Source organism: Stegodyphus dumicola, chromosome X2, assembly GCF_044657685.1.
Source record: "Stegodyphus dumicola isolate Sdum_Otavi_A_Nest chromosome X2, ASM4465768v1".
In the NCBI taxonomy this organism is placed as follows: Eukaryota; Metazoa; Arthropoda; class Arachnida; order Araneae; family Eresidae; genus Stegodyphus; species Stegodyphus dumicola.
In genome coordinates, this window is record NC_140781.1 from 186,117,429 (window position 1) to 186,141,600 (window position 24,172).

General features: G+C 34.8%; 1 long non-coding RNA gene across 1 annotated transcript in view; it reads left to right on the plus strand.

The window, feature by feature from the left end:
• Positions 1-3,531: 3,531 nt before the first annotated feature.
• LOC146992992 (uncharacterized) overlaps positions 3,532-24,172 on the plus strand; it is a 41,884-nt gene continuing 21,243 nt past the window's right edge. Inside the window, exons 1-2 of the long non-coding RNA XR_015038995.1 lie at positions 3,532-3,737; positions 14,675-14,891. This is a non-coding gene — a long non-coding RNA (uncharacterized LOC146992992). The remainder of the gene's footprint in view (positions 3,738-14,674; positions 14,892-24,172) is intronic.

The window sequence follows — 24,172 nt, forward strand, 5'->3', positions numbered from 1 at the left end:
TCTGTGTTAGATATAAATGAATCCTCCTGCTCAATAAAAATGAGTGTTCTCAATATATTCATGTAACTGTCTGTAGTATAAAATAATAAGAAACGAAATGCTGTTGGTACGCATTAGACTGGGGTAAACAATAATAAGAAATTTCGTATGTATTTGAAGGAAACTGGCTAGAGATGTCCATATAATTAGTTCAAGTAGATTTTATGTCGTGAAAGTTTATTATTTTTCAATTATAAGGTTTAATTCAAAGTCAATAGGTCTTTAAAAAATCCGTATTATTATTATTATTTTTTTTAGGGAAAAAGGAATCAAGGAATCAGAAATATTAAGAGGGATATGTTTTAAAAACATGATAAAAGTTAAATGTAAGGCAAAATGTATAAATGGAAAAAAGAAAGTTTAAAATTTACATTTTTTGACACGTTTTCTGAATCCTTTAAATAAAAATAAGATGTGTAAAAGATAATCCGCGATGTTTTGTATAGTGTTTCAAAATGTTTGTCTTACGTATATTACATTAGAGAGAAAGTTCGGAGTATCACCTGTCAAGTGTTAGTAGCATAATGTAACAGATTAGAAGAGAAAGTTTTACGTATCTTAAGAAATTTTACGTCTAAAAAAAAAGTAAGAAATGTAATATACCAATTAAACTATATAGAATGACCATCATACTTATTGGTTTAAATTTACAGAAAATATTAGTCGTGAAAGCCCCTAAAGGGAAAATATATGTGTGTAAATTCCAGATTCAATTTCATAGACAGAGAAATATATATTTAGTTTTGCGCTTAGAAAAATGGAGATGTAACATCAATACGTATTTAAAACAAAGAAAACGTTAGAAGAAAAAAAAATAAATAAATAAAAGAAGAAAAATTCTTCAAAGAATTAAAAAAAAATACTTTTATATAAAAGAAAAATTAAAAATTACTTTTTGAAGTAAAATATAGGAAAAAGACCAAGTTTTTTTTAAAAAAAAAGAAAAGAAAAGAAAAAAGAAAACATAATAATAATAATAATAATAATAATAATAATAATAATAGTGTTATGAAAATTAATATAACTGTTTTAAAATAAATAATGTAAAAAAAGGGAAAGGAAAAATTAAACTGTAGGAAAAAAATGTTAAATAAAAAGAGAAAAAAATTTAAATTGTGAAAAAGTATAACTTTTATAAAATATAGTACTTTTGCAAGTTAAATGGAGGGGGGGGATGTAAAACTTAAAAATGTGGAAAGAAAAAATCTTATGTTTGTATATAAAAAATATCGAGTGAGAATTAGTACATTTAATTTAACGTCGAGAAGAAAGCAATTTGCGCAAATTATGTTTGTAACATAAAGGAAAGGGAAATTAAAAAAAAAAAAAAAATCTTAACCTAACACAGCAACAAAATAAATCTTAAATTATGAGTTCGTTCATCGTCGGCGATGTACGAAAATTTGAGCAAGGTGGAAGAGAAATGGCGTATGCACAATCCATCAGCCTCATGCTGGTTTTTGCTGTACAAAGTCAGATGCAAAAAGAGGATGGACACGGTCAAATAATAGGATTCAAGAGATAAAAGCATGGGTTTGTGTTATCGTCCACGTTTCCCATGCCATAGATGTAGGGTTCAAGTTCCAGCCGTGGTGTTATTTTAAAACTCTTGCACATATATGAACTTTTTCATTAAATACTACTATATTAAGTCAAATAGTATAATCAATTAAAAATAATGGTTAATAACTTGGCCAGGATCCACGAGAACCAATCAGAAAGCGTTATGGGTGAGACTACTGCCCTCTAGAGGCCATTGCTATACTAAATAGAATGTTCTAGAAATTATAACATGTATATGCATGCTGCAATCAGGTTGCGGATGTAGTATGACATCAGAGCAGCGGGGAGTTCTACGTCAATCGATAAACGTGTACATGAAACCGGATTACAACACAAACAGGATGAGATGCAATATGTGGCTGATGTAGCAATAGCAAGATAATCCGAGGTGACAATGCCTGATGACGTCACGAAGAGGATGCAACGCATCCTTAGTTGGTGACGTAGCAACTCTCGTGTGCTCCCCCGTAAATTCCCTCCCCCGTGAGCGTCACGCAGTCCCAGTGCCACCATAGCTCCAAACCAACGTTTTCTATCTACTGACATACTTTCCAAGATTTCTTTTGAGAGCTGGTTTGCACTGCTATAAATATATGTGAGTATTTATTTCCTTTATAGATGCGAATAACTGTGTCATGTCGTAATATACAGTAATTAACAAACAGTGGTGCTATCTTTATGTATATTATTTCAGTGAAATGAGAAGTAATGGATTCAGATAATTAATGATCTTAAGCAATAAAACTTGGTAACGATGGGAGGTATCTGACATGATTTCACTAAACTGTCGAATTTTTGAAACCATGATGCTGAAATCAACATGTGGAACTTTTCAGAGTTAACCCTTTTGCCTACAAATGAAATTTCGTGGTTTTAGTGAGATTTTATGGTTCGTCCAAGTAAACACGAGCCAATTTCTCTTAAGAAATCCTTTGGGAAGACATCGTTTGGAATTTTTTCCGTTGTAAGACAACATGCGCCAAACAATTTTCATTAGATCCTCAGCTTGACAATTCCACCTAAAAAACATACTTTCGTCATCAGCTCATTTCGATCGGGTAACATTTTTCTAAACATAAATATATCTTTTAAATTAATTTGTTCAAGAACCAAAGAAAAGAATATAACGAAGCACCATTAAGAATGCTGCCAGTTTATGGACGCAGAAAAATGTTTTCTTCCAAAAATTTATTAATATATATAAGATTCAATTTAAGTTTTAATCAAATTAACTATTGCCATAGAATAAAGGTTTATGTAGCTCTTGAAATAGTAATCTTTAATGTCATCAATTTTAATATCCCAATGAAAACTGCTTGTGATCTGGGTAGAAAAATTTAATAGTTAGTCTTCTCCGTGCTTTATTACGCGCGACTTGAAATTTTGAACATCATTTTCAGTAGCGGTAACTCTCGCTGGGTCATTGTAGCTGAATATAATTCCACGACCAAAATTTGTACTTTTTTCAATTAAGTCCAAGCGTTGAATAGTTTCCGATGACGGATTTAGCCGAGCGTCTTTGGTTTTACCCACCACATGTTTAACATCATCAGTTCGAGTAAGTCTATTAAAGACCCTTAGAATTCTATGATAGAGGAGCAGCGATCATTGATCACTTCGAATTTTGCTTTATATCTCTTGATGCCATGTGCTCTGGATTTTTTCTGAGTTCATAGCTTAACATCCGAACCCATCACTGAGCCGCCACGACTTTGTATAATTCTCACCTGACCGCCATGGCTTCACGAGGTTAGAGACATATATTAATTTATTATTAGAGTAATTCAGTAGCAGTCGACATTCATCACTCCATGCTGTTTACTTCCACTCCTTGTTGGTCCAATCAACATTATTATATGGCCCATGACAACTAATGAGCGAGGTGGCATGCTATGAGAAGCGGTAATCTCATGGATCTTCGGCTTCTGACGCCCATTTAATGAGGCTAATATTACGTAAGCCATCCAGTGACTGCCCGACTGAAACTGTCAATCATTTTAGGTGGTTTTGAACTAAGGTTTGGTGTTGGTGACTACGTACGATGGTGCATCCGAACCGGAAAGTTTCTATTTGTAAAAAACGAAGAAGAGGACTTCATGAGGATGGATGTGTCCAGGCCATGCCCTAAGAATTAGGTAAGAGCATGATTAATATTAAATTTTGAAAATAAAATATTTGATTTGAATTTTGATGATTTGCAGTCTCTTGGGTACATTTACGTATTAACGAGAAATATGGCGGAACTAGATAGATTAAAACGGAACCACATTGAGAACAATAGTATCTAAACTATTAAAGGAAGTTGAGAATAGTTTGAAGAGACATTAGGTATTTGAGATGAAAGAAGAGATGGGCAGAAGAGATGAAAAATGAGCAATGCCCTTCCCCCCCGGGACTCGAACCACGGACTTCTCGAATACGCGTCGAGCGTACTGACCACTGCACCACGAAGGCATGCTAGGAGGACGGGAGAAATATCCTAGATACTCCCCTTTTAAAGGGCGACTGAGGTTTTTAGGTCTCCCTGTCGCCAACTTCTGGGTAAGGAGAATCATCATCCACCACCCTTTTAGTTCGTGCGCCACTGTAGAGACATTAGGTATTTTTCAAAGCAGACGAGATGAAAAATGAGCAATGCCTTCGACCGGGAATCGAACCACGGACCTGTGGAATACGCGCCCAGCGTGCAGACCACCACACCATGAAGGCATGCTAGGAAGGCGGGAGAAATACCTTACACATGGTGTTGCATTTTTCACAAACATTATTGTATGTAGTAACTAGAACACTTTGTGGGCATATACTCGTGCTAAAACAATAAGCAATAGACAAGAATAGGAATATAAAAAGGGGCATTGAAACATAAAAAAGGTAAGAATGTAACTGAAAACGTAAGAATGTAAAAAGACAAATTGAAATCAAACCCTGTAGAAGACGTGGGTCTGGACGTCGGAGGACTACCACAACGGCAGTCGATCGCTGCCTGTGCTATATTCAAGACGCCATAGATCACTAGCAGCAGAAAAGCTGGCATCGCATCTCTCTGCTGCTGCAGGACGGCCCATATCCCGACAGACTGTGTCTCATCGACTACCTGAAGGTGGACTGTACCCCGACGACCTGTGGTTTGTGTTCCTTTGTCTCCATCGTATATATCAGTGCGCGGTTGAATTAGGTGAACATCACAATTGGGCACCAGAGCCCAGTAGGGCCACTTGCTCTTTACGGATGAGTCTCGATTTAGAATTCAGAACGATTCCCGAAGGGCAGTGGTGTGGCAAGCGCCATAGATACGCTGTCGAGCGCCAAACTTCGCCAAAAGAGACCATTACAGAGAAGAAGGCTTACTTGTATAGGCTGACATAGCAACGAACAGACGTACCGATCTCGAAGTGATTCCTGGTGGTTCCATCACAGAGCCCCGATTTCGCGATGATGTTCTACATCCTCTTATGCGTCTTTTTTTTAGCTACAATGGGTACCGAGGGGATATTTATGGATGATAACGCCGGCCCTCTCATAGCTCGAATGGTGCGGAGTTATGGAGAGTGACACTATTCCACATCTGCTCTAACCTGCTAGATCACTGGACCTGAATCCCAGAGATTATATGGGATATGTTGGGAAAACAGATAGCAGGTCTTAGTGTGCTTCTAGGTACCCTCCACGAACTCCGACATGCATTATTACAGGAATGGGCGCTACTGTCGCAACAAGCAATCAAAGATACTGTAGCCAGCTTGCCTCGCCATTATCAAACATGCATTTTAGCTAGATGGCATCATACCCGTTATTAGCGTGATGTTTCCATTGCACGCTTCCTGCCCATTTGATCTTTCGAGTTGCGATGGTCGTAATATATGTGTTTCTGTATATCTTTGCTTTATTGTTTTGCTAAGTGGTCTAGTAATGCGACACAAACCTCTTGAATGAGTTTTACACGTATCCATTACGTAGCGTTTTGTTTTATTCCATGTTTGCCTTTTTTTGAGCAAGAGTGTATTATCCATATATCATTGGACATTTAATGTTGTTTATGGCTTTTGTTGTATTTATGTGGATATTAATAATACATTTATATAGATGGTAATTAACAATTTTGCAATTATTGTTCATTAATTATCAAAACCTTCAATTTTTTAAAATTTGAATTGCCGTTGAACTAGTTTCACTCGCCCATCAGATCAACTCTTTCCGCTCCCGCTGATACATATCCAGTTATGCTGAGTCTTTCTCGGGTTGTCATGTACTCAGACCGTCACTAGACTAAACTGCTTTAGAAAAATTAGTATCCCTCGGATTAGTATCCCCCCAAATTAGTATTTCCTTCAGAAAAAATCAGTATTAGTATTAGTGACGCTCCCCTCCAAGTTTCTTAGTTATTCTTTCTGCCTTGTATCTTACTTGTTTTGCAACATCGTATTTACTATATGCGCATTTACTTTAGTTGCATCAATAACGTAGACAAGAGGTAAAACTTGACTAAAAGGTCTGTAAAAACTATGGCTTTTAGTATAGAAATCATTAGGCGTTTCATTTCAGAGCAGGAGACGCGAAAAATGCACAGTGCTTTCGCCGGGATTCGAACTCCGGACCTTCCGATGCTATCTGGACGTGCTTTCCAGTTACACCATGAAGTCACTTGATAAAGAGGAGAAAACATCTTAGGAGTAGTATAGATAATAATTAACAGTTATAGCCACCGTTGATTCGGGAGTTTCAGGAACTCAAGTTCTTCAAGAAATAAACCAAAACTTCACCTATCAGTGTGGCTCCGGAAATGGAGTTTGTAACCCTAAGTGCTTATAGGTACAATAATTCGTCCGCAACGTACAGCATGCTCAAACTAAATAGTTGTATTGGATGGTTTCCGCAGCACCTTTTTTTTAGAAATACTCTTGCTACTTAAACTCAACCAAATGTGCATTTTGGTGACGACTGACGGAAAAAATAAAAGATACGGGAAAGCATTAGTATGTGAAGAACATGTTAGCTAAAAGAAATCCCACATATCTGAATATTTACCTGTCGAATAGTTTCTACTTCGGTTAGGTTTTTGTCGGTATCTCTTCCATATTTCGTAGTCGCAATTGCAATATCTTCAAAAATAAATACCATCTACTATGACATCACAATTAAGCTGACTGCGATGCCGAAGGGACTGGGTTCGAATCCCAGAGAAGGCATGGTTGTAACTGTCCGTCCCTTCATAGGAAAGGCGATGGTGGCCCACCTATTAGGTGCCTCCATAATAAAGAGACCACCACATCCGGCCTTGTATAGATTAATGGACTGGTTTACATATGTAATTGTTCACAATCTACCATTGGGAAAAAAAAAAATGATATCACAATTTCATGTAGCTCATTCCTCGGGAAAAAGCCATTCCAGCCACGAGTATCACACATTTAATTTACATTAAACATATAACTGTACATTGAAAACAACAGTTATTTTCAGGATAAGACTATATTAAAATAATCATTTAAATAAATGGCTGCAGAAATTAAATTTAACGCAAGAAAATCGCAGTTGTTTTACTTAAAAAGATATTAATTTCTGTATGCAGTAACCTCGAATAAGGGTAGAATGTTCTCTCACTTCTACTCAGGGCTTAATTTCTAAAATTAGAAGCGCCGGATGCTTTTGAAAGGCCTCCAGGAAAGTTAAACAGAACTAATACATAAAAGAATAAATAATGAATAATTAAATTAAATTTAAAATCAAAATTTAATAAACTAAATTAAATTAATTTAACATAATTAAATAATAAATTAAAATAACGAAGTTAATTTTATTTGGGTCTGGGACTAGAATTAGGATTTTGCTCAAAAACTTGAGAGGTGCCGTAGGCGAGCTGTAGCTGCATTTTAAGTTCTACAACTAGCTTCTAATAATAGTAACATAAAATCATTGTAAAATATAAAAGTAATAAAAAAATATAATATTATACTGATTTCTTTTAAAACTCCTTTTCTAGCGTAAAAAGCATTTTTCATCTCGATACCGTGTCACAAATCAGAATCACGTTTTTCCTGACCAGCGGTGATGATTCACATGACTAACCCCTATGAAAATATGTTTCACGTGGAAAGTGCGCACTTGGAGCAAATCGATACCCTATAGTTACGTCACTGAAACAAGTATATCATAGTTTATAAGGTATTTCTCCCATTTTCTTAGCGTGCCTTCGTAGTGTAGAGGTCTGCACGCTGGGCGCGTATTCCAGAGGTCCATGGTTCGATTCCCGGCGAAGGCGTTGCTCATTTTTCATTTCTCTCGCTTCCAAAATAACCTAATGTCTCTACAGTGGTGCCGTAACCAAAATGGTGTTTGATGGTGATTCTCCACACCCAGGAATTGGCGACTGGATCCCCTAAAAAAAAACCTGTCGTCTTTTAAAAGGGGAGTATATAAGGTATTTCTCCCACCTTCTTGGCATGCCTTCATAGTGTAGTGGTCTACACGCTGGGCGCGTATTCCAGAGGTCAGTGGTTCGATTCCCGGCGAAGGTGTTGCCCATTTTTCACATCTCCTACTTCCAAAATAACCTAATGTCTCTACAGTGGCGCCCAAACTAAAAAAGGTGGTGGATGATGATTCTCCACACCCAGGAAGTATATAAGGTATTTCTCCCGCCTTCTTAGTGTGCCTTCGTAGTGTAGTAGTCTGCACGCTAGGCGCGTATTCCAGAGATCCGTGGTTCGATTCTTGGTGATGGCGTTGCTCCTTTTTCATCTCTCTCGCTTTCAAAATAGCCTACTGTCTCTTCAAGTTAACTTTAGTATACGGTTGGAAGCTTATGCCATTACTAATCAAGTACTTTCAGTTGTCGCAGAAGTTGGAGGAGTGAGCTGGATTTCCCTATTTGGAGTGCCTTTTCTTATTCACTCTGACCAATGAAAATATTTCACATCCACTATATTTAAACGATTGTGTATAAAAAAGACTTAATCTATAATAAGCATAAGTCCTTTCAAATCATAATACATTGTTCTTCGCTATGGAAAATTCAAACCACTCCTTTACATCAACGGTCGGACGGCATGTAGAAAGATTTAATTGAACAATATTGAACCATATATCTATATTCGTATCAGGAGCCAGAAGCAATGATACCAAACCCCTTTATGTTTGAAGTAATTACAAAATCAATGTGTACATTCAAGCGTGTGATTTTTTATGTTCATAATTTTATGAAATTGAGGAAGTATCGAATTACATACTCAAATATTCCGCATACATTATCAGGTTCAATGTTCCGTCTTACCTTCTTCGGGAACATGCAAGGACCTGACTCGGAACAGAGAGCTTACTAAAGCTATGTTCAAAACTGTGGGAAGTAAACAGGATACACAAGAAGGGTATACAAAACCCTTTATTTTTCTCTATTTACAATAACTTCCGTACTTCGGAATACACAGACCCGCTACTTGGGGTCTAACGTAAAAATATAAAAATAGAACTAAACTCTAAGTTAACTTTAAAATAATAAACGTGGAAGATTGGCCTTATATTAACAGGAAGCCGTATGTAGTACAGAGAACTGTGAACACTACAATACGTTTAAAAATTATCAAGAGGATTAAAACCTCTGGCCTGGAAGGCAAACAGCAACTGAGTAAAACTTCTAAGGTAAGCGGCCTGCTTCGACTAACTGCTTCCTCTCTCTCGCTTGGCAAAAAGCCACAACTTAAGTACTTGGCGTTCGCCAGACAAACTTTGCATAAATACTTTAATGCTTATAATTCTGGCCGGAAGTAGAAAATAAGAAGTGATAGTAAAGATTTAAAATAAAATAAACGTTAGTAAAACTTAAGATCCTTACAACATACCCAAATTCACTATTCCCAAAATATTATTTCTTAATGAGCGTACTCATTCTTGAGATTTTTTTTAAAGAAGAAAAATGTATTCTTTTGTTAGCTTTACTTTAGAATATATGTAAAAGTTGCAGCAGAACTGTGAGCACTTTTTTTTAAAAAAAAAAGACCTTATCAAATTAATTACTTTTAAGTACAACTCAAAAAAATTCTGAATGATGCGTATACTCAAACTGCAACGAACAGCTCGTAGCAAATACTGGCTACAATGCAGCTGATATCACATGACAAAAAAGAGCTGAAAATGCTAAATATAAGCTTTACATGAGTGTAGAAAGAGCAACAGAAGTTTTTTACTTCTGTTTAGTAAATATGATTACATATATAATATATATCTGGTAATTTTATGATTATAAAAATGTTTTCAGTTTCTTTTCTGTTATTCAAAATGCATCATTTGAATCAAAAACATTGAGAAAAGGAAAATATTCTCATATGTGCTCGGAAGAAGGCAATGAGGCAAACATAAATGAGAAGTAGTGCATTACATTGTAGGATTCTCCACTGTGTAATTCTATTCTGTATAATCGCTCGAGTTCATGAGATAGAAAACAACAAGTAAGAAGGGTGAAATAACCCTTTATTATTCCAACTAAAGTTTAACATAACTCCGTCTTGGATTTGTACAATAAAGCTGACACTTGGGCTTGAACTTAAGAAACTAAGAATTAAACTAAACTAATCTTAACTAAAGAGATATAGCCGAAGCTATCAATATTCTAATAGAGTTGGCCCCTTAACGCTAATTGACTGCGAAGCTATCAAGCGCCTAAAGTACGGCCGAGCGTAATAATAGCTTACGAGAGAGTAGACTAAAAAGGCGGACGCGTGCAGTCAGAATATCTGGTATCTCTCTCACTAAGACTGTAGAACTTCGCGGTTATATACCGCTCTTCCTCATTAACATTCAGACGTGATTCTAAAACTACGTTCTGGCCGAAAGTGGTCAGTTGAAGTAAGAATCGACAGGAAAGGAAGTTCAACTCAGAATTTAACTGTTAATAAAATTAACATAATCTTTACAACATAATTAATGAAAATTAACAATGGATGAAGAAAAAAAAATGCAAAATTCTAAATTTTAATTCATTTTTTTTAAGAATATATAATTATGAAAAGAAAAATGTTACTTACCCATTACACAATTTATTTACCATGAGAATACGATAAAAAATGCATATGGCACATATGAGCCAGTTCAGTATTTTATGGTGAGAGTGCTGCATTAACAGCACTTTTTTATTTCTTGATTTTTAAAGTTGTAAAATTCTAAAACAACTTTAAATGATTTTAAGTTTCTAATATGGTAATCATAGTATTCGATAATTAATTAACACCTTATTTTTACATTACTAACATATTAATTGTGAAACTATTTGTACCAAGTGCATTTCAACTATGTTGTACTGGAATACCCAAAAATTACATTTTGCCGAATAAATTTGAGCATTTTTCATATTTAAATGCATGTAGGAAGTTGAATATATTACGCAATACTTATTTTTTCATTTTTTTGGCAAATATAAGAATAATGTTATTTTAGTTTATGACTAACGTGTATTGTTTAGATCCTAGTGTTATAATCGTTTGATTATGGGAGTATCAATACCAAGCATTCGGGTGTTTTTGTATCATAATATTTTCCTCTTAACTGTCTCAACAATTCATGTGAGTTAAAAAACAGAAATACTTTAACAATTTAGAACATTTACAACGTTATTTTAAAAAATAATAAATGATTTATAAAATGTTTCATTTTTTCCAATTAACACTGAAATTTCGTACTAGAGGATTGCTTTTCTTAAGAGAATTATTTAGATAAAAGTGGGTACAAGGAAAACATTGCAATAGCATGGAGTTACAAAATGTTTTTTTAACTCCACGCATAGCAGTCGATTATCAATCAAAAAAATCACAAAAACAGTTGAATATTGCCAAAGAAAGTTTTAAAAAAAAATATCTGCAAACAAATGTGTGCCTAAATGCAGGCGTAGGTAGGCTTTCTTAAATATCTTCAAGAGAGAAAAGAATATTTCTCCAAAAATCAAGATGAAACTTATCTTAATATAAATGACAAAACAATTCAATATACACTGGTGAGTGTAAAGCGATATTCACGAAGTCTAAGGAAGGTACTGGCTTTGAAGAAAATACATTCAAAAAAGCTTTCCAAATTGTATGGTAATCAAAAATTACTAAAAAACTCAAGAAACGGAGAAACATACTCTGGAGTGATGCAGCAAAAGTGAATTTATTCGGAATGAATGAGAAAGGCTTTCTGTACCGGTTAAAAATTCAAACATGACAAAGGAGAAACAAAAGATATACTGTGATAGGAATCGGAGGGAAGTCAATTATAAAGCGGAAGATCATGTTCTTAAGCATTCCTTCTTCCGCTTTATAATTGACTTCCGCTTTGTAACAAAGCGGAAGATCATGTTCCTAAGCAGGCGAAGAACGAATAGCCAAATTTTGTCCTCGATTGCAAAGACGTTATATAATAATTGAAAGAATTAAGAAACTTGTGGTGTGTTTCTAAGAAGAAGATGGGGAACAATTAGTGGCAAATTTGTACCGAATTAAACCTTATTATGACCATACTAAAACGCAAATCTTTAAGGATAATTTACAGGAAACATGAGCGGATAAAGCGAATGCCACTAAGAGCAACGTCGGCAAGCAGTTATCTGTGGAAGTACAAATGCCATTTACAAAAAGAAAGGCAAACGTAAATTTAGAGGAGCAGGTAAAGAAACCAATAAAGCAAATGCCGCCCAACCGGTGTAGTGGTTAGCGTCTCTGACAACCGTGCCGAATGGCTCGGGTTCGAGTCCCGGAGGCGTAATGGCAGACCGCACATTGAGTTGAACAGTGTTAAACGAATGTCGCATACTGCGCATGCCCAGAAAACAATTTGGCGTAATTACTATGTTGGCGCGATTTGAAAAGAAGATAAATACGGTATATGGTAGATGTACCTCCATCTGATTGTAAACAAATCTGGCGTTTAAATCTTCGTAGAGTATAATGTAAATGTAAATTAATTACTGTGTTAAAATACTATTTTTTGCTGTACTGCTCAAACAACTAGAAAGCTGAAATTATTGCGAAGTAATGTGAAGCAGTGTTTGCATTCAAAATGTAAAATATAATACTAATGAAATTCTGCACCTTCCTTTGGAACTGTACAAATTTTCGTTCAGAAAAAGACTGAAATTTAGGATATATTAGTTGAAAATTTATTCATTATACTTTTAAGCAATAAAAACAATTCAGGATTTACCATACGTTCCATTCGTACATACATAAAGAAACACTGAGGAATATAACAAGTGCTTGCAAATAACACTGAAGAAATTTTACAATTCCTTAATGCTAGTTATTAAATTCTTTGAAATGATAAAATAAAAGCGCGAATATACGCTAACAAACTAAGCGAGATACTGCAATTTACAATTACTGAATTATAACATGTAAATAAATTACATTTAAATAACGAATTATTACGAACATATGTTAACAAATATTAAATGCACTGTTATTGACAAATTACAATGAAATATATATTAGAAAAATAAGCAAGTGCAATCGGTATGGAAGTTAAAATAACTAATAAGCAAAGTTCCACAACATTATAGTTGTAAACATCATTCGAACACACTCGACAGCCATGGTGATCACGAATAAGCTAGCGTAGGGTTGCTTTTAGTCGCCAATATTTCTCCCCGCGCCAAAGGTACACCATCAAGCATGCGCATTAAGCGAAATTTGCTTAATATTGTTCAACTCAATGTGCGGTCTGCCATTACGCGTCCCGGAGGAGAAGGCATGGAAGTTTGTAAATGTATAGTGTCTGTGCGGCATGGCGGCACTCTAAATATGCGGCGATCGGAAAGTCCTCTCGCGTGGTTTGGTGGGAACTGAGTAAAATCTCACTGTCAACTGAATGGTGCTTTAGGCTGTTGCAAGAAGCAAGGAAAGGGAAGACGCAATGAATCCAGGAGGCGACGCAAACTACCAAAGGCGAGCCAGGTTACGCAAAAACTCAGAAGGAAATCCAGCAGCGAACCCAATGTATGCGGAAGAATCGACGTCGAGATGGCTAAAGAACAAGCAGCCAGCCGAACCTAGCCTCTCAGACTCTAAGGAGCGTCTAACGTTTTCAAGTGCTTGAGCTTAGTCCTCAGTAGTCTACGCTAGTTCAGTCAAAAGTCCAGCTTAGCTGATTGAAAGCCCTCAAATCCGGAGAAAAGTTCCGAGATTCCAGAAAAGCCTCAAGAAGCAAAAGGCTGCTGAGGAGGAGAACCAGCGTTGCTAAAGGTTTCGAGTTAGCCAAATAAAATCCTACTCAACGGTGAAATGACTGCGTGACGAGAAGAATGGAAGAGTTCGAAAAATTAAAAAGATAAGAGCAGTTTTATTTTACTTTAGTAAGGTTTCAGTTTTATTTTATATCTAGAAGAACTAGTTGCTAAATTCTTTTGATTTGACCTCAAGTGAAGTTAATTTAGTTCAGTTAAAGAACAAAAAGGGTCGGAAGTTAAAACCTTAGTTATCTATGTCTATTTTAAATTACTTGAGAATCAAGAATGCGATTTTAGTCTGAGAGACTGTTACTAGGAAACGCGAATGAAAATGCAAAGAATTCCAAAGCAACTCGTTTATCGCAATGTAAAATGCAAGCTGAATTCGATTGTAAGCATTTTATTCAGTGTAGTATATCTTATGTTTGTCTCGTGAAAAGTATTCGCAGATATATATGCTTATCTAAAGTAAGATTTGCATAGTTATAAAAATTCAATTGTGTTGTGTAAATAAGATGTTTATGTACAAGCTTAGCAAAATTTAGAGAAACGTAAGCTAAAAGAAAAGCTAGCTGTTTGTATAAGTTACGCTCTCGAGCCAACACTCAAGTTTAAATCACGCTCTTGTCAGCACATTAGGCTCAGCTTTGAAAATAGGGTGTCTTTGAGGTCCAATGAGTTATCGGTTAGCTGGCAGTGTTTACGACCACGCATGCAAAAGACACTGTCTCGATATTACTCTCAAATTTTTCTGGAGAACAGTGGAGGAAAAGACTTAAATTGTAGAACAAATGTGTGAATAAAAATGCAGATAAATTTAAATGAAATATTTGTAAAACTATATCACGTTTGTAGAACATTTTTCTAAAGTCTTTTTTCTTCCAGATTTTCTGGAAAGACGTGAGCTGCTGAAAAGTCGTACCTTGGGGAAGAAGGATCCAGCTGTTTTGTAAACACAAATTTTATTACACTTAAAATCTCATGTTATTGAAAGAGGTTGGCTCTGAAAATTTTAGATAGTTAGAATTAAGATCTTTAACAAGGTCGTTAAGGTCTTCTTTTGCTTAAATTTTCAAGGGAAAGATGTGGAGTTCACTAACAGGTAATTTTTAGTTAATGTTTATTTTAAAGCAACTTTCCTTTCAGTCTCATTTTGACCCGCGCTTTTTTGCCAGAATGTTAATAAGCTAGGGCGAGTGTATTCAAATGAGGTAGAAAGAAGTAGTAATTAAAGGAAGGTTTTAGAAGGTGATTTAAGAGCGTGTTATGCCTGCTTGAAGGCCACGTTACTATCTTGAATTAATTACTAGGGATATGATTTCTTTGGTGTTGAGTGCTTCTGGCAATGAAGCTTGATTACGCCGACTTTTACGAATCAGAGCCTTCCTGCGTGTTAAATTATCCTGTGAGCCGTTGGGCTAAACATACTACTTTTAATTTTAAGTTCATCGTTATTTGTTTGAGTTAAGCCAGTAGTGTTGGCTTTCGTGTATGCCCGAGTGGGGCACTCTGTAAACTTATACTGAGTTATTGAAACTTGTATTGGTTTCCTCCTTCTCTGACTTTTGTCGTAACTAAGACCTGAGGATAACCCCTCATATAGTCTTCTAAATCTCGTTAGTTTATATTACCCAAGAATACGAGACCCTGCAACTGCAAGTTCGTAAAATGTTTCTATTTCGCAAACCGCTATTTGAACTGTTCCCAATCTACTGCAGCTAAATATAGGCATTAGAAAAGTGTGCATCGTCAGTAGCCAACAATTATGTCTATAAAATTTAAGTATAAGCACAAAAATGAAGCAACTTTAGCTAATTGCATTGAACGATATGTTAAATGAACAAACAAATATTGAGCCTTTTTTGTATATTTTGATTCCCCTAGTCAAAATTTGGGGGGGGGGGAAACTAAATACTTTATTAATTTATAAACAACTATTTCATATTTTTAATTTTATAATTTCTGTATTTCATCTTACTAGACTGACATCTTACTTAAACTGATGACCCCAAATCCGGTATCGCCGAGGTCCCGACGATTCCTAGCCTCGGACTTTGTATTGTAGGTGGTATTATAACCAAAAAGGCATATGTGGATATTTTAGAGAACACGTTGTTACCAGAAGAATGGCACTCTCTGGAATGGCACTATCAACAAGAGAATGATCCGAAACATTTAGCAAAGCTGACAGAGATTTGGTTCGAATGAAACAGGATAGATGTTTCGGCATGTCTCTCCCAATCACTGGACCTAAATCCAGTTCAGAACTTCAGTATTAGAAGAAGAATTTTGAATCATCCATCAGATATGCATAGTATTTTTTCTGTTCCTGTTAAAAAAAAAAAAAAAAAAAAAAAAAAAAAACATAGTTAACTCTATGCTAAAGAAAATAACTTCAGACCTTAAACGCATAGGTTTGGGTTTTGCGACTAAATATTGAAGTTGAAATTTTTGTAAGGAATAAAACGGTACTTTTCCGTTTTGCTGGCGCAGGCGGTAAAGTCGCTAATAATGGTACAACTGATGCCAAACGGAATATCCTCGCTGGTAAACTTTACGCCTCATTTTCAAAACAAGTCGCAGCCATTTCTTATCAGATTGACTGTTTCTTTCAATACTGCATACAATTAGATAGAATTTTTACCAGATAGTTAAGTTTTCTGCCTTAAGGCCATTCGCGGTAATTAAGTCAATTAGGCGGTAACGTGCAGAATCGCCCACTTATTTGTTTGGCGCTTTTTACAAGAGTAAGAAGACTTTAATTTTTTTCAATTTTCTTTGACCTTTTTAAGTGAAAATAGGTCGATGTGTACATGATACCGAGTATGTGCAATTCCTAAAAACGCGCCAAGCAGTGGGCGATTCTGCACTTTCTCCCAATTAGGATGCTATCACACCGCTCACCCGAAGGCGAAAATATAGGAAAGGCAAAGTCAAGGGTTAAATGCATTAGATCTAAGTAGTATGCACTAGCGAAGTAAAGCACTGCGGTTTTACATAATTTCTGAGTAAGCTATTCGTACGAATTGAAATAATTCTTGCATTCCAAATCAAGATTTAACTTGAAATTAATATAGATAATTACTGAGAGAATTAGGTTTTTGCAGCATAGTTTGGGTGAGACGAGATCACTTGATATGAACCGACGAATAAGGATGTTGAACCATAAAAGCATAGTAAATTCTTAAATTAATGTCTTTTTACAAATTTATTGTCTTTTTTTATTGGCTTTTCACACAATTTTAAACGATATTAAAATGTTTATGCCTTCAAAATAAAAAAATTTTAGAACTAACATTTGTTATGTGTATACTGTATGTTGTCGCCAATAAAGTTTGCTTGGCGAGATTTGCACCGGCGAAACGAAAAAGTGCCAAAAAATTCTTAGAACTAGCATTTGTTAACATATTTTATGAGTATACTGTGTGTTGTCGCTAATAAAGTCTCCTTGGCGAGATTTGCGCCGGCGAAACGGAAATGGCGAGGTTTGCGCCGGCGAAACGGAAAAGTACCAATGAAACATTTTGTTTTCAACCAGGTGTTTCTATTTCTTGTCCAGTGCATTTTGGGGATAGTTCACAGAACAGTATTATGGCATCAAAACACCACAATGATCGTCGACGACACTTGCAGAAGCAGTAAGTTATATCGGTAAAGTCCAAATAATACATGTTAAATACGAATTAAAAAAGTTAAATTATCCATCAGCCACCGAGCGGTGAAGCCGTTGAAAACTGGCAGTTCGATTCCAGATGCGTGGGGCTGGCTGCACGGGTCTTTTCGTTGTTTACTACATTTTTAACGTAGATGCAAGCTAGCGAGCCAGTTTCTTTTCGAATAATATATAGTTTCTGAAGTAATATGTATGTAGCTTATTAAGTTACTTCATTTCAATAGAATTCTAACTACCTTTATCAAGGGAGATAATACACTAAATAATCCATTAGTAAATAAATTATTATTTTATTACTTTGCAGCTTTTCTGCAAGTATTAGGCAAATTTTTAGGATTAATTAACATGTTTACTTGCTTAATTAACATGTTTATAAGTAAAATAAAAAATAAATAAAATAAAGTATAAATAAAAATTATATATATACATAATTATCTGCATATATATATAAATAAAAATATATATGTATAATTTTTATTATTTATTTTACCGTAGCTGTCGCTATTTATCTGTCCTTTTCGGAGAGATATTTAACATTGCGAAATGCAGATTTCCTGGGAAGCTGGAGTCACATTCCTTCATACTTTAATTTAACTACTCTATAAAATATCTTTTGTGTATGATTTTTTCTTTCTGTTGTTTGAACTGGCACAAGACTATACTTGGCATTTTCCAGCAATTTCTTCCCAATCGTAAGGCAGTATCTGCAGGAAAATATTTTCACTTAGTGCTGCCATCTTGCGAGTTAAATATAAAATGGTATGATCGCGACAAAATTAAATTAAGAAAGCAACTTTTAAAATCAATACTGAGAAAAATATACGTAAATTTAGGAAACGTAAGCAATTAAAAATGACGCTGCAGATTCCATTGCAAATGATTTTAAAACCTAATCAACCAAATTTTTTTCAGATTAATAAAATGAAATGAAATGTAAATTCAAAATCTATCTATACGAAAGGGGGTAAGATATAGCATTTATAAAATGCCGGCAGATTTCTGTAATGAGCTTAGTTTTTCCGTCCCAGGAAGGCAAATGAGATTAATATACAAATAAATATAAAAAGACTTTAGAGAAATCTATGCATAAGCAAGAAAATAGTGTGACATCATAACCTTGAAACTAAAGACCCGATACTTCACTTTCTGTTTTATTTTGTAACACTTTTTTTAAAAAAATTGTAGAAAATCGAGTATTTAATATCGTCTTACTTTTTTTAAGACAGCGAAGAGTTTGCTATATAATCTCTTAAAATTTCAAAACTTTTAGCCCATACATTTTTAGGTATTGAAATCTTAGAAATGGAAAAAAAAAAAAAAAAATTGAAATATGTTAAAAATTTTACACAAATTTTATTTAAGCGATTTTTTCCTCCGCTCTATCCGATGGTTCAAATAATAAATTTCTGAAATCTTTAGTTTGTTTGTTAAACGAAGATATGTGCAAAAAAGCGCTTCATCGTTAAATTATAAAAATAACTTAAATCAAATTTTGAAAAAATAATTTCACCACATTGTACTGAGATGCACAAACAGTCTGTGCATAATTTGAATTCAATAGCTTATCAAGAAGTTGTTTAAAAACGGTGACAAACTTTCAACTATAACAACAAATACCAAGACTGAGATATAGATTGAGGCTGATTTAAAAGCTTATAATAAAAAATAATATCGTAAATATAAGAATTCGGCACAAAGAAAAAATATCAAAGAATTTTTTATTTCCACTGTACCATAGAAACTATTTTTAAAAGTTTGAAAGTAATTATATATTTATAATTCTTCTTTAATTACTTCTCATCTAACTGTTTTTAATGTTTACGTTGTTGTCTGAAAATTTTCTTAATATCATTCTTTCGTTTTTATTTCATTTTATTGCAGTTTTTAATGTTCATGCGAATGTTGTGTAATTAATACAGATATTTCGGGTGATAAAAAGTAATTTTAATTTTATTTCTAAGTGGCATACATTGCAAGATTTCTGCTTGCTTCTAAATGATATTTTTAATTTATTTTTTGTTTTACTAAATGCTAGTCAGCGGCGGAGCGAAAAAGACGACTGAATACTAATAGTTTGACCGGGGTTTAAACTCCGGTGAATGGGTGACTAGACGGTGAATGGGTTGTTCCTTTTCACCTATGTTTAAAATGAATATGAATCAATTTCTTTCAGAAAGTCCTCCACGAAGGCATCCTTTTCACCTTAAGCCGACAAAACCTGTGTGCTCTCATAATCCATTACAATTCATAAACATTAACTTATTTCATAATTTTATAAACATATTCATTTTTTTTAAATTAAAGAAACACAATAAGTTCCTCATGTACCACATAGTATCACATAGGGCTTACAGAAGTAAGTATGAAACACAATACAAAATAAACATAAGAAAAAATTGAAATAAAATTAAGGATGATTACAAAGTTTTATAATGAATTGACAAAACATGTTAAAAACACTTCTCTCGCAAATAAATTGGTAAAATTCTGCAGGCCAGTTAATATTAAAATTTTTCAGTCCCAGTTTCAAGACTTTTCTTTCGCTCTCATATTTAGGACATAGAAGAAGCACATGTTCAACATTCTCCTCGCCACCGAGGCTACAATCACAGACAGACTCGGGGCTCAACTTAAATATGTTCAAATAACTTTTGAAATTTCCATGGCCAGTAAGAAATTGGTTTAATTTATAGTTTGTGAAGAAGTGATGTCATGACAATCTCATTTTAATAGAAGGGAAAAGTCTCTTAGTTAAGCTCCCTTTATTTGAATTAACGAATTCGTGGTTCCACGACTCCACAATACTTTCATACATGACCTTCTTATAAAAGGAATTAGGGATATTGACAAAAGTGTCGATTTCCCGCTTAGTCGCAGTCTTAGCAAGCAAATCGGCTCGATCGTTTCCAACAACACCTATATGACCACGAACAAATGAAAATACAACGGAAATATTTTTATCTTTTAGGTTTTTCAGTTCTTTTTGAATCTTGATAAGGATATTATTAGAAGAAGAAATACATTTTAAGATCTCCAAGGATGAAAGGATAAATGTAACTAAAGTACAAATGAAGCACTATTTTACTATTTACGAAAGTACAGCACTATTTTTTTTCAGAGACCCACTGGATGGCGAAGTTTAAGCACAAAAGTTCAGCTATAAAAACGGTACATTCGTCTCTAATTCTAAATTAAAAGTGATCAAATTCAAGACCATTTTTGAAGACAACAAATGCGAGACCAACCTTGCCATCAATTTTGCTGCCATCAGTTTAGCAAGTTACAGGCGAATCATCTACGATTTTATTGCTAAACTGAATAAAATTAACAGCATTTCTTTCTGAAGGATGAAGGAGATCAGATGGAGGTAAAATACAATCATGCTGAGAGACAGCAGAAGCAGAAATATTTTCCATATAAGCAATAGAATGAAGATTGGCAATGTCAGTTGGAGGAAAGCCAGAAATTGCATAAACAGACTCGTGCCTATGACCCGCAGAAGTATCCGCCTTTGAACGCGTCGTAAATATCTATAATTTCTCTTCTTCTTGAGCGATATACCCCAGACTTTAGAGCCATACATAATGAAGGGTGCAATTTCTTGTTTATAGATGAGCGAATGAACGCTGTAATTAATACCGTATGTGTTGCGTGCAATACGACTTAATCCACACTGTAATTTATTCCATTTCTCTGATACATAAGTTAGGTGTTGCTTCCAAGAAAATTTACAGTTAAGAAAAACCCCAAGATATCTCATTTGCTTTACCACAGTCAAAGGGGTGCCGTTGGGAGATAACTGAATCTCAACAGATGTTTCGCTTTTCAATAATCATAACCCTGGTTTTATCAGGATTAAAGTATAATTTAAAACTTTTTGACTAGTCGGAGGTGAGATTTAAAGTCTCTTGTGTCTGTAAAAAAGTAGCAAAAAGGTCCCTACTCTGGAAGCAAAACAAGACATCATCCGCAAAGGCTATAGTATCACAATAAGCAAGATTTTCCAGTTTAGATAGGAGATCATTAATGATAATATTCCAAAACGTAGGTCCTGAAACTGAGCCTTGAGGACAACCCCTTTTAGGGTGACGGATTGCAGAAGCCGAGCCTAATTGCAGTTTGTCCGTCTGATCATTTAAAAAGTCAGCAGAAAGTGAAAAAATATCCATTGGAAGTTCCAATTTTTTTAGAACATTGAGAATACAAGGCCACCACGCATAGTCGAAGGGGCCTGCAAGGTTTTCTTTTTAGCTCTCTGAACAATTCATTCAAGCGTGAAAGAGCGTCTTCAGAACTTCTTTGAGGTGCAAAACCATACTGATTACCAGAAAGAAGGTATCCATGGCGGAAATACCAGCAAATTCTGTTAATAAAAAGTTTTTCCAAGCACTTACTTAAAGCAGGAAGTAAACTTATACATCTAAGGTTATCTAGGTGAGGAAACCTAGACTCATTTTTTTAGGACTACTTGAGCATGTTTCCAAACACGTGGGAAAATGCCAACATTTAGGCAAACGTTAAAAAGTTTATGGAGAAATTGAGGAAACATTACATGAAACTGTTTTATAATCTCATTTGAAATAGCATAGAAAGCAGCATAGTTCCAGCATAGAAATAACTGTATTAACTTCATCACAGGAAAAACATAGGATCAACAAAAGAAGAATAAGCAGTACGCGCAGATTGACGGTATTCCTTATGCAAATCATCGTCATTTTCCTCCAGATCCGAGGGAAAAGGTTTCTGAAGCGCAGCAGTAATTCTCTCTTCTAAAGAGTTGGTTGTTTCTCCAGTAGAAAGACAAATACTAGTTATTTCAATTTTTTTTTCATGAAATCTCTTTTAACTCCATACGTGTAAATCTTTTTCCATACATTGTGAACATCAATGGTCGAAAGAAATGTTTTTCCAAGACTGAGATTTAGCATCGGCAAGCTTTTGATTGTACACTTTTATATATTCAAGATATTTACCTTTATAAAGTTCTCTAAGAGGCGGATTTTTACAATGCTGAAATCTACGCCTGGAGGAAAGCCTCTTTCTTATACAAAAAATTTCGGTAGACCACCAAGGAACAATGTGCTTTCCATGATTCCTAACAGGTACGGAAATTAGAGATGCCTGGAGAAGAACAAAACTAAGAGTCTCAACAAAAGTATTTAGGCAAGAACCGTCAGTACAGTCGTTAAGAATATCAATGATATGGGCGACGCGAGAAGAACAAAATTTTCGAAAACGATCCCAATTTGCTTTCCTTATATTGAAGATTTTAAAAGGAACATTTTGAGGTGTCTCGTAAGAACGTAGAGAGGCAAAATTCTAATTTAATCATCATGTGATCAGAAAGGGATTCTTTTTCAGACAGCCGCCAACTCGAAACATCCTGGAGAAGATCTGAAGAAATAACAGTAAAATCAATATAACTAGAACCTTGAGTTGCCTGAAACGTAGGTCCATAATCTTCATTAATAACAAATAGATTGCTGGCAGAAATAAATTCAGTCAGTTTATCTCCACGATAGTCTGAATAGGGACTAAACCATAATTAAGATTTACCATTAGAGTCCATACACCAAACCAGCCGATTAAGATTTTTGGACATAAAGACTTGACTAATTTTATGAAGATCTAAATCAATGTTTCTCGAGGGTTCAAAATAGTATGAAAAAAGACTGAGCGCAGTTGTGCCAACAGTAATATCCAAGGTGACTATATTATAATCCGTATTTTTATAATCAAGAAATGTTGATAGATCACGTGATCGAATGATGATTACCGCCTCTACATTGTCAGAATTAGGATCATAATAAAGTCTATAAGTGCCAGGATATCCTGGAAGAAAATTCTTGTAATAATGAGGCTCCTGAACCAAAGCACAGTCAATATTATCAGCTTCCATATTTAAAATGAGCTGTTGTGTCGCAGATTTAGATTTATGAAGGTTTAACTGCACACACTTTAGAACGCGTCTAACCAATCTAGCCATAATCATTTCGAGATTGAATGTTCTTTCTCATAAAATCATGACTAGGACAGCATTCTGAAAAGGGTTTGCGATTAACATTCACTTTTTATGACTGTTATTTGTTTTATGATTGAAGCGGATGCAATTTATACAAGCTACAGCATTCCTATTCGAACAATCATTTGCTTTGTGTTCTCCAGAGCAGTTAAAACAGGCTGTTCGCTCACGGCATTCATCAGCACGATGGTTGTACCCAAGATACTTAAAACATCTATTGATAATAATAAAATCGTCAGTTTCACATACACTCCAATTAATTTTCAACCTGGCTTTGATTCAGAATACGTTTACGGACCTTAGGGTGCGTTTCAATCACAACGTGCCTCGTGAACTGGAAGGTTTTTAAAGTAAAACGAACTCTACATATACTTCTGTTTTCATCAGATTCAACAACTTCGGGATTTTGTTCAAAAATCACTTTCAGAAGATCTTCATTAGGTATTTCATTTGGCACATTTTTTACAAGTAAAACAGGATTCCTCTTTTTTGGCAAGGATGTGTTTAATTCCGGAGACTTTTCATTAATTTTGGCTTGAAGTCGATTCCGATCATTTTCTGTCAAACACTTAACCAAAATCAAAACCGTAAAAAACAACCTTATATTTAGCGTAGGTATAATGAAACACTCAATCGATTTCGAGGGCAGCTAAAGGTCCCTCCTCATCAGGAGAAAGAAATACATAGA